The 18,862-nt window shown below is 36.2% G+C and overlaps 2 long non-coding RNA genes across 3 annotated transcripts; both read left to right on the top strand.

Moving 5' to 3' along the window:
* The first annotated feature begins 863 nt into the window (after nt 1–863).
* Nucleotides 864–2,101, top strand: LOC126977125 (uncharacterized). Of its 2 annotated transcripts, none has more exons than XR_007732152.1 (3): nt 864–915; nt 1,602–1,745; nt 1,875–2,101. It is a non-coding gene; the product is annotated as an uncharacterized LOC126977125 (long non-coding RNA). The 2 variants fall into 2 exon arrangements; XR_007732151.1 differs by lacking the exon at nt 864–915 and adding an exon at nt 981–1,073.
* A 10,623-nt stretch (nt 2,102–12,724) lies between these two features.
* On the top strand, nt 12,725–14,207 carry LOC126977126 (uncharacterized). Its single transcript, XR_007732153.1, has 2 exons — nt 12,725–13,068; nt 13,983–14,207. It is a non-coding gene; the product is annotated as an uncharacterized LOC126977126 (long non-coding RNA).
* The last annotated feature ends 4,655 nt before the right edge of the window (nt 14,208–18,862 follow it).

The following is an 18,862-nucleotide window of genomic DNA, read 5'->3' as shown; positions in this document are numbered from 1 at the left end:
GAGTCGTTCCAGAGGTCAATGTACGTTAATAATAATAATAATAAAACCTATATATTTCCAATCAACTTATAAATTACATTCTTACAGTTATATTACACTTATATCTATGATTAAATCTAATATAATAAATATTACTTATTGTTACTATTATTTACAAAGATAAGAAAAAAAAATTACATAAATAATTTTTATTTGTATTAATGACTATTGTTATGTACCGTCTTCATCATTATTTATTGGTACCCCTTCTTGGGTATAGGCCTCCTCCAGCTTGTTCCATGCCTATGCTATCTTTTTCCATAAGTATCCTGCTGTCGCTTGAATGTCTTCTATCCACCTTTTCCTAGGACGTCCTATTCTCCTTTTTCCTATTGGCCCTTCCCACATAGTTATAGCCTCTGAGGTCCATCTATTGTCTCTACATCTTGCTATATGTTCAGCCCACTTTCACTTCTGTTTCAAAGCGTAATGTAAGGCATCCACAGCCTTTGTTTTTCGTCGTATCCCTTCACTTTTTACTTTATGTATTCTTTTTATTTTTAGTACGCTCCTTTCCATTGCTTTCTGGCATGAGACAAGTTTAGTTTTAATTTTTGTATTATACGTCCACGTTTGGCATCCGTATGCGAGAGTAGGTAAAACACACGTATCTAAAACGGTTTTCTTTAGGTGGAGGGGAAATTCTCCTTTTAGGATTTCCTTCAGGGACCAGAACTTTTTCCAGCTCATGTTAATATGGCACTCGACCTCTTGTTCTTCGTTTTTGTCTTCGAATGATAATTGCTTACCTAAGTCCAACCCTATTTTACTAAGAAACCAAAATCATTTTATGTCAGTTTCTACTTTCTAGCCTCCCGCCGCGATGGCAGCGCCAGCGCTCATGTAGTGTTTATTTACGTGATTTACCTGTTTTAGGTTAGGATTTTATTTCGTTATTTTCTTTGAAACGGTGCATTACCTTGTAATAATAGTGGTATCATTATAATCTTGGACTAAAGCTATTTCAACTATAATATTTTCTACAACCAAATTCGTGCTATGGGATATTTATTTACGTGATTTATCTGTTTTAGGTTAGATTTTTTTTCGTTATTTTCTTGAAAACGGTGAATTACCTTGTAATAAGAGTGGTATTATTGTAATCGTGGACTAAAGCTCTATCAACTAGGTACAATATTTTTTACATCCAAATTCGTGCTAAGGGATACTAAGTTTTTACCGTAAAATATAAGTACAGGGAAAGGGTTTAAGCTCATTCAGCCATAAATTGTATGAAAAACAGTGAAATGAAATGTAAAAAAAAAGTCTGTGACAGATAAAACGGCTTAAATTGTATAAAAAACAGTGAAATGAAATGTGACAGATAGGCTTCATCAATAATTATTTTTATATAAAAGGACTACAATAATTCATTAAAATTGGTTGATATTGAAGTTGATTGTAACTACAATATTTTTTACATCCAAATTCGTGCTAAGGGATACCACGTCCAACCGGGCGGGCTGCCATATTAGTGAAATTTTAAAGTTTATTTAGACTTTTGTAGTGTTTGATTGAGTTTTTTCTGGGAGAATTAAATTAGTACCTATATATAATTACAGCATTTGCCGAAGGGCGAAGAAAAAGGCTTTTGCAAATGGAAAGACAACAAAGAGTTCTTGGCTTATTTTAACATTCCTTGAATGATTTACTAGTAAATCATTAATGGCTTTGGGAAAGAAATCGTGCATTCTGTTAGTTATTAGGTATGTTTAAATATTACAAATTAACTGTTAAAGATTTATATATAATGGACTCAATGTTAAATAGGTGTATATTTTTATTGAAAACTGGTTCAGCTTATAAAGGCTATTTTTTATATTTTGATATTTTAGGTGATTCTGATATGTACAATGCACTTGGATAATGACACCTATCTTAAGTGCTGCTCCGAGTCCATCAGAAGAATATTACACTCAACTTCACACCATGGTCAAAAATACTGTGTGAGCATCGGAGTTATTAAGGCTTGTTGTTGCACAGGGTGCTTTTCTATGACACAGTTAAAGCTGGTCATAGAAAAATGTGAACTGAAAATAGTGAACAATATGCAATATTTTGATAATTTGAATATATTTTATTTATGTAATAATTAACTGTTGCATCTCAATATATTTTTGATAATGTTATGTATATAATGTTAAGAAGGTAGTAAGCCTTTAGCCTACGCACCTTCTTGGTAACTGAACATTATAATTATTGTCAAATGTTTTATGTGTTGATATCTGTCTGACAGAATTATGTTTCGATTCCGTATTTGTTTCATATTGTAATTATATTATAAATATATTATACTCGTGTTTACTTGCACATCAGTTCATTATTCGTTAATATGGTAGCAGAGCGTTTATATATTGGCATAGTTCTAATAATTTGACAAAATTGGACCTGCAGTCAAGATGGATAAATCTAATGCAGAGGTTTCCAAGGTTCGAATTGGGGATTTAGATGCCAAGAAATTCAATACGTGGAAGTTTAGAGTTTTCATGGTACTAAAGGGGCTACCAGGGGCAAGAGATGTGTTGGAAGGAAAGAAACCTAGGCCAACACTACTGCCTAATGCCTCACCAGAAGACAAGACGAGGTATGAAAAAGAAGTACAGGAATACGATAAGCTCGATAGCGTAATTTCCGTCCTGTTGATATCAAATCTGCAAGATGACATACTAGAGAAAATGATGCGCTTCAACTACTCAAAAGATATGTGGGATGAGTTACACAGACTAAGGTTGCACAGTAGATAAAAGCTACGAGTTGTGCCAAACTTTCTTCTCATACAAGAGAGACACTACGCATGATATGGCAAGTTATATTTCGACGCTCAAGAATTTATGACATGAACTACACAGAGCTCTGGAACTGGAAAAGGATCTGCCAGATATTCTATTAATCTACAAAATTCTTGATACGTTACCGCCGGAATACATGATGTTCAAATCAAGCTGGCTGTTGATGACGAAGAAGGAACGCACAGTTGATAACCTGACTGTCCAGTTGTGTTCTCATGAGAAGGTTCTTGTGAAAGTAGAAGAAAAGAAGAAAAAGAAGTGGGAGAGTCACGCAGCCGTCTTTTGACGTCAGCACAATCGGGCCAGACTCGTCCGGGTTAATTACCACACTCGCACAGAATACCGGCGTGAAGTAGCGGCCTAGTGCCGCTATGTTTCGCATAGGTTAGTGTCAAGGACCGGAGGCCATTCCCCCCCCCCCCATCCCCAGCAAAGATTATGAAAGCGGTCCCTAAAGAGATAGTACCCCAGGAGGGTACCGGCTCTACCAGAGTCGGAGAATCCCACCCCGAGCACTCTAGCTCGGGCTGCCCTTCGTATTCTGGGGAGGGCACAGTACCGCGCATGACCAAGGACAAACGAGGCAGTAACACCACGGCACCCCACTCCACACTCAACGTGGACTTTTGCAATATCAGGGGAATTCACTCCAACTTAAACGCCGTCCACCACCACCTTGAGACGACGAAGCCGGCCTTGTGTTTCCTTACGGAGACGCAGATATCTCGACCTAGCGATACGTCATATTTAACGTACCCCGGGTACAAAATTGAGCACAATTTTTTGCCTCATGCCGGGGTATGTGTGTACGTTAGGGAGGATATCTGCTGTCGCCGTCTCGGCAATTTTGAGGGTAGGGACCTGTCCACTCTCTGGCTCCGCGTAGATTTAGAGGACCGCGTCCGCATCTATGCGTGTGTCTACAGGTCCCATAGTGGTAACGCAGAAACCGATCATCTCATGGGCTGCGTTCAAGCGGCAATTGATGACGTGCTTGCACAGATCCCCTCCGCTGAAATCGTAGTCTTGGGTGATTTCAACGGGCACAATGCCGAATGGCTTGGATCACGTACCACAGACTACGCAGGGTGATCTGTGCATAATTTTGCATTGGCGTACGATCTGTCCCAATTGGTTGAGTCGCAAACGCGGCTCCTGGATGTGAATAGCCACATGCCGTCCTTATTAGATCTTCTGCTGACTACACATCCCGATGGTTACCAGGTCATTGTCGACGCCCCTCTCGGAACGTCCGACCATTGCCTGGTCAGGAGTGTAGTGCCTATACGACGCCCACGTCGCAGACCACCAGCGACCCGCCGCGTTTGGCACTACAAGTCAGCAGATTGGGATAGGATGCGTTCCTTTTTTGCATCCTACCCTTGGAGCAGGGTTTGTTTCCCTTCGGATGATCCTAGTGCCTGCGCCGTTGCAGTAGCCGATGTGATACTACAGGGCATAGATATTTTTATACATTATTTATTTATATAATATTGTAATAATAAAACTATAACCATATAATTTACATTAGCTTGTTTTGTCAAAGGTCGAAAGAGAGTAAATGAAGCTGACATGTATTGTATAATATACCATTTACCAAGAATCACAATGAAATTATTCTATTTTTAATTTAAAATGCTTTTTTTATTGTGTGCGGTGTTGAATTCTTATCAATATTTTTTGTTTACCAATTATTATTCTATATTTTGTTAAAATATAAACATTATACAAAAATAAAGCATTTTATTTCTTTTCACATTGAAGCCAATCTTCATAGATCACAGGTCCTGAGGATATGGGATTAAGAACTCAGGACTTAGGGACAGTTGTAGATCTACGGAATGGGAAAAAATAGGATTGGGGGCTGAATTTCCACTATCAATGGGTTGTCTGTAAAAAATAATTAGGTACCTATTAATAATTATTTATTAAATGATATAGCACAAATAAGTAAATTCTCCTTAAAAATTACTATTCGGTTACAATGACAAAAATTACTAAACCTTACATTTCACCAAAGATAAGGCTAGCAATACAAATTCATATATTGAATAATAATGATAGGAAATAACAAATATAGGCAAGGGAAATTTAGACAATTCCTCCACTGCCACTGGACCTATGATTCCCAACACTCATTTAAAGAACATGCTTATTCAGCCCTCCACCATTTGCCTCTGTATTTCTTCTAGACTGCGGCATTTGCTTTCGTTTTCTCCTTAAACTTCATCCAATGCTACAAATAAAATGAAATCCATACTTACAATATAATTTCTATTGGAGATGTTAAGGACCAAGGGGAATGTGACAAAAACTGTGAGAAAGCAAAGAAACAAAACAAAATTTATGTGCTTTATATAAACTAACTCTAAGCCAGTGTATATCTATTTTGTCACATGGATAGGTACTCTTCTTCGTGCAGGGATTTTAAAAATACATTTTTTATATTTATCTGCAATTCACTTTACATATCTATCACATACAGTTTTTAATGTTATTAAGTGTTAATCACCTAAAAGAATTTTGGCTAATTGTAACTTAGGGCTAGATCCTAAATAGGATTATATTGTATATAATCTACTTTATAAGTTTTAAATCTCCCAAATGTTATACTTAGAGTTAAGTGTTGTTTGTTGTAATTTTTTACTTGTGGAGGCATAAATGGCGTTTACTTATTTACGTTTAACTCTGTAATAAGGCTGTCAGCCCCACTAATATAAATAAATATGTTTAATTTATATATAGAAATAAACTTTCCAAGAAAAATCACAACACCTCAAGTAAGATGTATTGTGATTTATTCAAGTAATAGAAAGGTAGAAAAACTTTCGTCGGTTTACATAATTATACTAATTTCGCTAGGTATGTATTTTGTGTTTTACTTACCTGTGCTAGATTTATTTTAACTTTAACTTAACTACGCACATATACGCACCATTAAAAATATGAATTAATACAGGTATTCAACATAAACGTTGAATTTGCCTATTTAAAACTTTACCATTCTATTATTTCGGCTAAAGAATAAGCATCCATGGTCATTAAATAAATTATTTAAAAAAAAAGATGTGGTGTCGTGGGACCAATGTACATATCGGCTAATGTACATAGAATCATCACAATTTGTAAAAAAAAAACGTGTTCAATTTTATGTAGGTTTTCTTGATTTTTCTCTTAAATTTTGCAGATTAGTTTTTATTTAAGTACAGGAAAGTATTTAGGATATTCAGTATTTTAGGAAATAATAAATTATGTAAAATAAAAAAATCGTAATCCAAATTGTCAATTAAAATAACAAAATATGTCTCTTTTTATAATTTTAAATTTTGTGAGTAGTGTCGGTATGTCTTTTTTTCTATAATGGTTTTGTTTGACAGCTTATTTCAACTTGTGATTTAATTTGAGCTCTAGACTCTTAAGAAATGCTGCCCTGGTTCTACATTTTCTGAGTGCTACTTCATTATGATTTGATTTTTGGTTTTATTTTTATTTTTCTCCATTATCGTCTGATTGAAATTGACGATTGAAATGATTTAAAATGTATAGTTAAAATTCACTCTGACAAAGTGGGCAACAAACTATATAAGTATTATTTCCAATTTCAGATGCATCTCAAGGTGCTTGATGCGGGAACATAATTTTATTTTTTTAGGGATTTTATTAGGAATCATGAGGGTAGTTGTACGTGCTCCACTATCCGATAACACAAGTCGCGCTTGGGTTGACAAGCGGGCAGAGACAATTGATCGTTGCTCGGGCGTGGTCGATAGCACTACATATGTAAACCGTGTTTACCCTGAGTAACCAGTGATCATCAAGTCTAGTGTTGACGTTCAGTACTAGTGTCTACATATAAAACTTTGCAAGCTTGCGATCGCCAGTGACGTTCACCTGGAACACCAGAGTCAGGACCGTTGGAGCTGCTGCGCCGCCGCCACCTGAGTGACGTGGGAGTGTTCAAAGGTTAGTGGATTGCATTTACTTCTTTCCTCATGATTCTGAGTTGATTGCAAGTGCCTACATATATTCATTTATTTAAAGAGCCAAAACCGGCGACTATAGTAAACCTTAATACAGTCCCAGATATTATTCCTGAGCCCGAACATTGGTCCTTCGAGCCGGATATTGGCCTACGTAGTCGGATTTTGTTCATTTCATTCCTATAGGTCCTTCGAATACTTTGATTTAACTTTAATATTACTATTTAATCGGTCTAGTTACAGATAAATCTTAATTCTTTTGTTACAAGTAGATACTTAAGTCTACCTACACATACGTAATTCATTTTGTTGATAAACTTACTTATTTTTTACATTATTACTTAGCAAAATCCTTAATAATTAATACTTATACTAAATAATATTAACTTGCTACCTACGTAATATTGTAACCGCGTCGCTTAAAATGGCGACCCGCAGGAAAGTTGAAGTCGAAGGAGACGAACAAGATATTCGTCACAGAGTTTGTACTCATAATGCAGTTAAGCAAATACTATTCTCTCAGGTTCAAAAACTATACGATACTTCTTTGAAAATATGTTCGAATCCTGAATCTGTAGACATCGACATGTTTTTACTTCGTGCCTCTGAAATTAATTCTATTCGCGAGAAATATGAAAAGGTTACAATTAATATATTTGAACTAGAAGTTTTGTTAAATCCTAAAATACAGTTTAATTCTAGTGAATTAGATAGTTTTGATGATTTATTCTTCCAAATCAAAAGTTGTGTTAAAAACCTTGACTTAAAAACAGAAAATAACTCGTCAGATAATTCATCTAAAACCGAAATAAATAGTCGTCCTAGGTTACCTAAACTTGAGTTAATCTCCTTTGACGGAAACATAGAAAACTTCACAACCTTTTATGAGACATTTTGCTCCTTAGTTCATAACCAAAAAGGCATATCAAACATTGATAAGTTTCACTATTTGTTGTCATGTGTTAAGGGTTCTGCCCTAAGTGTTATTAAAGTGTACCGATTACATCATCGAACTATGATGTGGTATGGAAAGCCCTCCTTGATAAGTACCAAGATCAACGTATGCTGGCTAGTAAATACCTTGATAAAATGTTAACTTTTCCACCCATTTTAAAAGAATCTCCTTTAAGTCTAAATAATTTTATTGAAATCTTTGAAAATTCCTACAAGGCAATTTGTTCACTTAATATACCTAACCTTCATAGTTACGTCATCTGCCATATTGCGTTAAAATCACTTGATCAAAATTCTCGCAAATTATTTGAGCAAAGCATTGATCAAACAACAATTCCTTGTTATGAAAACTTAATATCCTTTGTGCAAAATCATGTTAAAGTATTGGAACATTCACAAACGTATACTTCAAATATAATTATACAAAATAATGGCACACAACGTAACAAACAACATTTGAATTTAAACAATAATAATAATAAAAACTTAACTTCACGTAAAAATTATACTCAAACAACGAACAACAAAAACAAATTGAATAATTATGCATGTCTTCACTGTAACGAAAATCATATGATTTTTAGGTGTACAAAGTTTCGTAAACTGACACCAACACAGCGTATTAGCCGTGCTAATACTTTAGGGATTTGTTATAATTGTTTAAAACTAAATCATACAGCTGATGAGTGCCGCAGCGAGTTTCGATGTTACACTTGCGGACAAACGCACCATGCTCTGTTACATGTCGACTATAACAGCAGTGCACCCGCGGCCGCCGGCCGGCACCCTCTCCTTGAGCCGCCTGTTGACGCGTCAATCATGCACTCGCGAAATGACAACTGCCACTCATCGTTATCAGATAGCAAACAATATTCCGTTATATTAGGTACGGCTATAGTTAACGTTGTTGATGTTTTCGGTAATGAGCAGCCGTGTCGTGTGTTAATCGACTCAGGTGCACAATCTAACTTTATTACTATAAATTGTTTAGAACGGTTAGGTTTAAGACGTTATAAATGTCCTTACAATATTTATGGCTTATCGGGTGAAAATGTAAAAACGTATGGTATGACGACATGTACATTAAAACCTAGGTATAACTGTGATCCGGTATTCACAATAGATGCCGTAATCCTTTCAAAAATAACTTCTGATTTACCCACTTCTAATATTTCAGAAAATATTGTTAAAAAATATAATAATTTAGTTTTAGCGGATCCTTTCTTTTACAGACGTTCTGTAATTGATATTATTTTATCGGGAGACGTTTTTCCACACATTTATGATGGAAATCGAATCGTATTCGGTCCCTCCCTTCCGTGTGCGTTGAGTAGCGTATTCGGGTACGTAATTACAGGGAGACTTGAAGTACCGTGTGCTTCAAATAATTTAAGCGTTTCTATTACTTCAAACTTAGTGTCGTACACTAAGGACGATGACGTCATCGATACTTGTCTTCGGCGATTCTGGGAGATTGAAGCCTCACCGTGTGAGGTACCTCCAGATCCCCTAGAACAAGAAGCGGAAAATATATATTCATCGCGTACGTATCGCGACGCAACTGGCAGGTACGTGTGCCCGCTGTTGCTGCGTGAGCGCCGTGCGCCGCTGGGAGACTCCCGCGCCGCCGCCGAGCGCCGCCTGCTGCAGCTGGAGCGCCGCCTCGCCCGGGACGATGGTCTCCGCGACCAGTACGTAGCCTTCATGCGCGAGTACCAGCAGCTGGGTCACATGGAGCCGTACACCGGAGACGAGCCTAGTCAATACCTTATTCCGCATCATCCAGTGGTTCGCACCGCCAGCACAACTACACCGGTTCGAGTCGTTTTCGATGGCTCAGCTCAAACTTCGAATGGAGTTTCGTTAAATGACAACCTTTTAATCGGCAAAAAATTACAGCAAGATCTTTTAAAAATAATAATCAATTTTAGACTTTATGACATTTGTTTTACGGCCGATATTACAAAAATGTACAGATGCGTTCTAACAGACCCCTCTGAGCGTAAATACCAACACATTTTATGGAGGGAGTCACCTAATGAGCCCATACAAATATTTGAATTAAAAACAAATACATACGGTTTACGTTGTGCACCGTTCATAGCTGTGCGTACGTTACGTCAGCTGGCACACGACGAGGCGAAGCGACACCCGCGAACAGCGAGCTTGCTGCTGCACGGGTTTTACGTCGACGATCTTCTGGGATCTACACCCACGCTGCAAGACGCTTGCACGTTGCAAGATGACGTTATCGACATATTGTAGCGCGGTGCGTTCACACTCCGGAAGTGGGCGAGCAACTCACAGCTCGGGTTGGAGTTGACCAGTGCGCGTCTATAAACTTTGATGAGGATTCTGCGTCTTCTTTAAAAATTCTTGGATTAAAGTGGGATCCAAAAGACGATTGTTTCTCGTTTCAATATAATTTAAAAGATAATATTTTCACTAAACGTTCAGTATTAAAATTATTAGCAAGCATTTTTGACCCTGTTGGTTTTCTAGCACCGTGTGTTTTCTTGGCTAAATGCCTCCTGCAGGATATATGGAAACTTAGCAAAGGCTGGGATGAACCCCTGCCGTCTGATCTTTGTGAGAGATGGAAAACGTTTATTTCATCTTTGTCAACCTTGTCTGAGCTCCGCATTGAGCGTCATTTATTAATAACGGACTTTTCTGACGTTCAGATAGTTGCGTTTTGTGATGCCTCGACGCGCGGGTATGCGGCTTGTCTGTACGTTCGTAGCGTAGACAAGAATAACATTGTTAAAACTAGGCTGCTCACTTGTAAAACTAAAGTAGCACCAATTAAACCTCTTTCAATCCCACGATTAGAATTGATGGGATGTGTTTTATTATCAAAATTAATATTATTTTTAAAACAAAACCTTAACAATTTTAATTACAAAATCATAGCTCTGACAGACTCTAGTGTCGTACTTGCATGGTTGCAAACGCCACCTTACAAATTAAAAACGTTTGTTAGCAATCGTGTTGCCCAAATAATCGAAGCAGTGCCGTCAAACTGTTGGTATCACGTTAGTAGCGACGAGAATATGGCGGGCGTGTGCACGCGCGGCACAGCACCCGCGGCCCTCCTCGCCGACCAACAGCTCTGGCTGCATGGACCAGAATGGCTCATGAGAGACTTTCAACAGTGGCTGATTACCACATTTTATGTTAGGGACGACACTGATATTTTAGAGTTAAAATTAAATACGGAGAGTTTTAATTTGTTGAGTAATAAAGAACGGTCGGATCATGAATTGTTTTTAAAATTCTCAACTTTTAATAAATTGCAGCGCGTCATCGCTTGGTGCTTGCGATTCACTAACAACTCACGTAATAAAAATTGTGATAGATATTTTAAAACTTTGACAACTATTGAATTAAATTCTGCACATAACCTTATAATTAAATTAACTCAAAAACAATTTTATTCCAACGAAATTAATTCACTTAAAAATAATACGTTAATAATTCAAACCTTGAAAAGTTTATCTCCATTCTTGGACGAAGCAGGGTTCCTCAGGGTGGGGGGTAGAATCTCACAGGCAAATCTACCTTTTAGTCGTAAACATCCCTTGCTTTTACCTAAACGTAGTCACATTACAACTTTGATTATTGATCATTTCCATCGTAATTATTTACATGTAGGGCTTCGTACGTTACAAGGTATAATTAGTCAGAGGTACTGGATCGTATCCGCTCGTAGTGTCATACGCTCCGTTCTCTCACGTGCTTCAAGTGTAGTCCACGGTTGGCTCAGCCGAGTATGGGGACGTTACCTAAGCCTCGGTTAGAACCCAATAAGGTTTTTCATTACGTTGGTGTTGACCTTGGTGGACCCTTTAACGTAAAAGAGCACAAGAGGCGTAACGCTAAGCTATACAAAGTATATCTTTGTTTGTTCGTCTGCTTTTCCACAAAAGCAGTTCACCTTGACGTCCTCACTGATCTGTCATCGGATTGCTTCTTAGCCTGTCTAGATAGGTTTACCGCTCGTCGTGGCTTGTGCTCAAATTTATACTCAGATTGCGGTACAAATTTTGTAGCAGCAAACAAGCACTTACAAGACGTCGTTAAATTTCTTAGTAATAACGGAGTAAAAACTTCTATTTCTGATGGCTGTTCAGCTCGAGGTATTACATGGAAGTTCAACCCTCCAAGCGCCCCCAGTATGGGAGGTCTTTGGGAAGCCGGCATAAAGTCGGCGAAATATCATTTATTGCGTGTCGCAGGTGACAAGTCCCTCACGTTTGAGGAATTGTCACACAATTGTGAACACTTTTTTGTAAAGTTGAAGCCGTGATGAATTCACGACCGCTTTCCTCTCTTTCAGATAACCCAAACGAGTTTGAAGTTTTAACTGCTGGACATTTTTTGATTGGCCAGAGCCTGCTCGCAGTGCCTGAGCACAATTTAGAGGACGTTCCTATTAATTTATTGTCTAGGTGGCAATATATTCAAAAATGTTCACAATCATTTTGGAAACTTTGGTCACATGATAACTTACACACATTACAACAACGGTCAAAATGGCATGTATCCCCACCTAATTTGAAGGTTGGTGACCTTGTTTTAATTAAATCTGATTTAACTCGCCCTTTGCAATGGCCATTAGGTAGAGTCATTGAAACGTTTCCTGGTCCTGACGGCGACGTTCGCGTAGTCAGTGTCCGGACAGTTAATCGTTGTTTTAAGCGGCCAGTTAATAAGTTATGTCCGTTACCGTTTTCTCATTAAATATTTAGAACTTAACATTTGTAATGGTAGGTATTGTTGTTACATAAATAGGTTAAGTTTATTTGGTATCCATAGTCATAATTTACTTTTTATAATTCTTATTATCACACTAATTACATAAGTTTTTTTTAATACACTTTTATATAGAGTTAAATGACTCTGATTTTATTAAATACATAGACAAATACTTTAATTTTCCTTTACCTGGAAATCATTACAATGATTTCGGTGGGGGGTATGTACGGTACTTGCTGATTTTATTAGGAATCATGAGGGTAGTTGTACGTGCTCCACTATCCGATGACACAAGTCGCGCTTGGGTTGACAAGCGGACAGAGACAATTGATCGTTGCTCGGGCGTGGTCGATAGCACTACATATGTAAACCGTGTTTACCCTGAGTAACCAGTGATCATCAAGTCTAGTGTTGACGTTCAGTACTAGTGTCTACATATAAAACTTTGCAAGCTTGCGATCGCCAGTGACGTTCACTTGGAACACCAGAGTTAGGACCGTTGGAGCTGCTGCGCCGCCGCCACCTGAGTGACGTGGGAGTGTTCAAAGGTTAGTGGATTGCATTTACTTCTTTCCTCATGATTCTGGGTTGATTGCAAGTGCCTACATATATTCATTTATTTAAAGAGCCAAAACCGGCGACTATAGTAAACCTTAATACAGTCCCAGATATTATCCCTGAGCCCGAACAAATATTATTATACTAATATTACAAATGGGAAAGATTCTGATTTCTTTTGAAAATATTGTTTTTATACTTTTTTATCCAAAAAGTGCTGAATAAATTTGTATGAAATTTGGCATAGTTTATGATCTTTTGTCTAGGTGGGCAAAGTAGTTCCCTCATAGTCCCGGAGCTGGGGACAAAAATCAGCAAGATTCTTGTAATGGCCCATCATTTATTTTGTAGTATGTGAGTCAGCAAAGTTAGGGAGTAGCACACCTGACAATGGCGGGCTTTGATGTAATATTATAACACTCATAAGAAATTAAACATAATAAGAAATTTGAAAGGTATTTATTTAACAAACATTAACCATAAATGTGACAGTAATTTTATAACAGCAGATTAATGCATGACATGACATAAGACTATTGAGCCAAATGTCTTTTTTGATGAAGGCTGCATAGGTACCTGATAGGATTGAGAACAGCTAATGTCCGTGTGGGAATGAAATTTTGAATATATTTTTATTCATTACTAGCTGACCTGACAGACGTCGTGCTATACATATTAAATTCTTCTTATCAAAACCTTTACTGGACTTCCACAAAAAATTCAAGACCAAAATTAGCCAAATCGATCCAGCCATTCTCCAGTTTTAGCAAGACTAACGAACAGCAATTCATTTTTATATATATAGACTTAAAGACTGAATCCCTTTTCATATTGTCCATTTATTTAATACCATATAATACATATATTATACTATACAATTTGTTAATTAAACATTCTTTCACAGATCTAATGGCTCCACAGCGCACAAAGATCAAGCATCCTCAAGGAGAAATATCGCGCTTGTGAAAAAAAGGACAATCTTTCAAAGCAAGGTTAAAAGGTGGTGCAGATCGATCAATCGAATTTTGTCAGGAAAATTAACATATGTGGGTGAAGACGAAACAAAAACAGCTGCCCAACAATATTATGATAAACATAAACATTATAAAAATAAAAAATAATATGCAAACATTGCTTTTTATTTCTCCCACCCAATTACTTCAATTACTCATACCAACACTACTAAATCCTATCCCATTATGTTCTATGTTGTGGCAAAATTAAATAACTAACTCTACGCGCAATTGAAACATGGTAAAAAATTACAATACCTACATTAAAAAGTAGAGTTGGTTATTTAATTGCGTCACAACATTAAAAATGAATTTCATAATTTCGAGCTAATATATAGTTATTTTCGGGGCCAATATTCAGATGGCGCTAGTTTTCAAATAGACAGCTCATAATGCGTAGAGAGGGCTCTCTTTTCCCTATATATTATTAGAGGTACTTTTTGATTTGATATTTACGATCGTGTAAGCAAGTGGACATCAAGTGTCAGTGATAATCATTTATTATTTTGTGAAGGGCACTGCTAAATGGTAGATTGGTGTTTTATAGATTATAGTGATTATGATGAAGCTGTTATATTAATGAAATTTTAAAGTTTACTTAAGTTGAGACTTTTGTAGTTTTTTATTTTGTTTATTCTGGGAGAATTAAATTCGTACATGTTTATAATTACGGCATTTGCCGAAGAAGAGCGAAGAAAAGCGCTTTTGCAAATGGAAAGACAATGATTTATTGGCTTTTATTAACATTCCTTGAATGATTTACTAGTACGTCATTTATGGCTTTGGGAAAGAAATCGTGCATCCTGTTAGTTATTAGGTATGTTTAAATATTACAAACAAAAAGATTTATAATATATAATGGACTGAATGTTTATTAAGGCTATTTTATATATTTTGATATTTTAGGTGATTCTTGATATGTATAATGCACTTGGATGATGACACCTATCTTATTTGCTGCTCCGAGTTCATCAGAAGAATATTACACTCAACTTCATACCATGGTCATAAATACTGTGTGAGCATCGGAGTTCCTAAGTCTTGTTGTTACATAGCTTTTCTATGACACAGTAAAAGCTGGGAAAATAGTGAACAATATGCAATATTTTGATAGTTTGAATATATTATAGTTATGTAATTAATAGAGTAATATTATTAAAAATTTTAAGATATAACATCTTAACTGTTGCATGTCAATATATTCTTGATAATGTTATGTATATTATGCACATTAGGGAATTTGCTAGAAACTAATAATCATAATGTTAACAGCAGGAAGAAACAAACTTTTAATGCCTACTACCCAGTAAGTCTTGTTGGGCAATGTAGTTCTTAGAGCTAACAAATAATGTGTATAATGTAAGAATCATTATTTGTTAATTATATGACATTCATCCAAAAAATGTTCCTATAGAATTTTATTTAGAACATAATATTGTAACAATAAAAATATAAACATATAATTTACATTAGTTTGTTTGTCAAAGGCCGAAAGAGAGTAAATAAAGCTGACATGTACTGTATAATCTGCCATTTACCATGATCATAATTTAATTTTTCAATTTTTAATTGAAAATGTTTTTTTTTTATTGTGTGTGGTGTTAAATTCTTATCAATATTATTTTGTTTACCAATTATTCTATATTTTCTTAAAATAAAAACATTATATAAAAATAAAGCATTTTATTTCTTTTCATTTCACATTCAATTTCATAAATCACAGGTCCTGAGGATATGGGATTAAGAACTGAGGACTTAGGGACAGTTGTGGATCTACGGAATGGGAAAAAATAGAATTGGGGGCTGAATTTCCAATATCAACAGGCTGTCTGTAAAAAATATTTATTTTTTAAATGATATAGTACAAATAAGTAAATTCTTTTTAAAAATTACTATTAGGTTACAATGACATAAAAATTAGTAAACCTTACATTTCACCAAAGATAAGGGTCTAGCAATACAAATTCTATATTGAATAATAATGATAGGAAATAACTAAAATAACACTGCCGCTGAACCTATGATTCCCAACACTCATTTAAAGAACATGCTTATTCAGCCCTCCACCAGTTGCTGCCGTATTTCTTCTAGGCTGTGGCATTAGCTTTCATTTTCTCCTTAAACTTCGTCCAAAGCTTCAAATAAAATGAAATCCATACTTACAATATAATTTCTATTGGAGATGTTAAGGAATGTCTAAGGTCCATGAAGGACCAAGGGCAATGTGAGAAAGCAAACAAACAAAACAAATTTATGTGCTTAATATAAACTAACTCTAAGCCAGTGTATATTCATTTTGTCACATGGATACTTTTCTTCAAGCAGGCATCTGAAAAATACATTTTCTATATTTATATGCCCTTTACTTTACATATCTATCACATAAACTTTTTAATGTTATTAAGTGTTATTTATTACATCTTCTTTCCAAAGTTAGTTTATATGTACAATACCAGCACTTTCGGAAAAGAAACCTCAGTGTCCCACATAGCTGTTCCAATGAGAGAGCTCTTGCATTTGTCCACTGCACTTCAAATACTTTCAATAAATGACATCACTTGGTTAATATTGACCTATTCTGCTCTGACGTGCAATCAGCTAAAATAATTTTGGCTAATTGTAACTTAGGGCTAGATCCTAAATAGGATTGTATTGTATATAATCTACTTTATAAGTTTTAAATCTCCCAAATGTTATACATAAAGTTAAGTGTTGTTTGTTGTAATTTGTTACTTTTTTTTTTTTTTGCGCCATTTATTGGCCTGCACGGTTTGTGCGACAGCCATACAAAAAGGTGAGGAAGTGTGTCATTGGATTGAGAATTGGAACGGAATTTGGAAAAGGATCAGGTAAATTTAGTATATAAGTACATAAATGGTTATAATTTTATATCGTTAAGAAAAATAAAACTAGCTAAAATTCTATATACATCAATATTTATATTAGATAAAAGGACAGAAATTGAAGTAGGAAAAGGAATTTTAATGTACAAAAGCGAGGAAATAAAAGCGGAACGGTCATGTCGAGGACAGGCAAAGAATATATGATTAAAATCCCCAACGTCATTGCCACACTCACATATATCACTAGGCAAAAGGTTAAGCCTTGCCAGATGCAAGGGAATGCATGCATGGCCCAGCCTCATACGAATAAGAGTCGAAGTGGTAGCTTTACCAAACGTCAGATTTGAAAACCACGGTTTAGGAGGTATATCCACCTGGATCGTGCTGTAATATCGACCTTTAGTCTGACTTGAAGAAAGCCACATATGTGTCCAAGAGTTGAATAACTGGGATTTAGGAAGGAGGGCCAAATCACAACAAAAGTTTTGGTACGGAACCAGATCTCCGTCATTGACCGCAGCTTTGGCAAGGCTATCAGCCTTGGTATTGCCAAAGATTCCTGAGTGCCCCGGAATCCAAGCAAAGGAAACTGTGTAATTTTTGCTACAACATTGATACAATAAATCACGACATGCAATAATGACTGGATGATTGTTACTGCTAAAAGGAAATCTGTCCAAGGCTTGTAGGGCACTTTTAGCGTCGGTAAAAATTATTGTGTTTTTTAATTTCATGATTAAAATGTATTCCAGAGACTTCAGCAGACCAAAACATTCTCCAGTAAATACTGAAGTCTCTGGAGGCAATTTTATTTTCTGTACAATGCCAAACTGTTGATGAAAAATGCCAACTCCCACACACTTCTCAGGACCGGGTTTGGAAGAATCACTAAAAACTAAATGGCAATGTTTCCATCGGCTGTCACTGTCAATAATATCCATAAATTTGGCATTGGCAGAAGGATCTTGTTTACAAACACCAAAGTCAAACAAAATAGATGGATTTAAAATTAATGCATCATAGTTAACACAAAATATAGGAAGAAATTGTGATCTATGTGTTGGAGCTTGAAGAGCTAAGTATTTTTGGAGACTAACAATAAGGCATGGCGGCGATTTATGAGCCCAGTACGAATAATCCATACATTCCAACAGAGACCGTAACTTATAGTAAAGAGGATGAGTATAAACTTGAAATGCTCTAAACAGGAACCTGTCACAAAGAAATTGACGTCTGAGGTGCAGGGGGGCTTCAGAACATTCCACCTGCAAAGCGTTAATAGGGCTCGACCGCATAGCTCCCGCAATTATTCTCAGAGCCTTAGACTGGATAATGTCTAACTTATGGAGAGCTACAGCATTACAGGGTTCAAGTATAAATGTTCCATAGTCTAAAATGCTTCTTATTAGAGCATTATATAGAAGCTTTAGAGAGAAAGGATGGGCTCCCCACCAAACTCCAGAGAGACAATGCAGTATGTTTATAATCTTCTCACATTTGGCACTTATATAGTAGCAATGAGGGCTTCCTGTAAGTTTTGAGTCTAAAATTACCCCAAGAAATGTTGCTTCACTTTTAGTGGGAATTCTAATGTTATTATAAAGTACAGATACTGCTGGAGGAAGTCTCATACGTGAGAATAAGACTATAATACTTTTAGGAACCGAAAGGCTTAAAGTGTTATTGTCAAGCCAGACTTTTAGTAACTTAAGACATGTTGTCTACAGAATCACCAGACACATAGAGGAGTAAATCATCTGCATATTGGAGTGTTTTAACTTTACCCTTAAGGGAGGCTTCCAGATCATGAGAATATATATTGTAAAGTAAAGGACTTAAAACTGAGCCCTGAGGTAAACCTTTCCAGGCAATACGGGATTGGTAGGAGTCTCCTGATATTACTTTAAGCATTCTACCAGAGAGAAGAT

The sequence above is a fragment of the Leptidea sinapis genome, chromosome 43, assembly GCF_905404315.1.
Source record: "Leptidea sinapis chromosome 43, ilLepSina1.1, whole genome shotgun sequence".
Classification (NCBI taxonomy): Eukaryota; Metazoa; Arthropoda; class Insecta; order Lepidoptera; family Pieridae; genus Leptidea; species Leptidea sinapis.
Note: the sequence above shows the minus strand (reverse complement) of the source record. Positions and strands in the feature narration are given on the sequence as shown.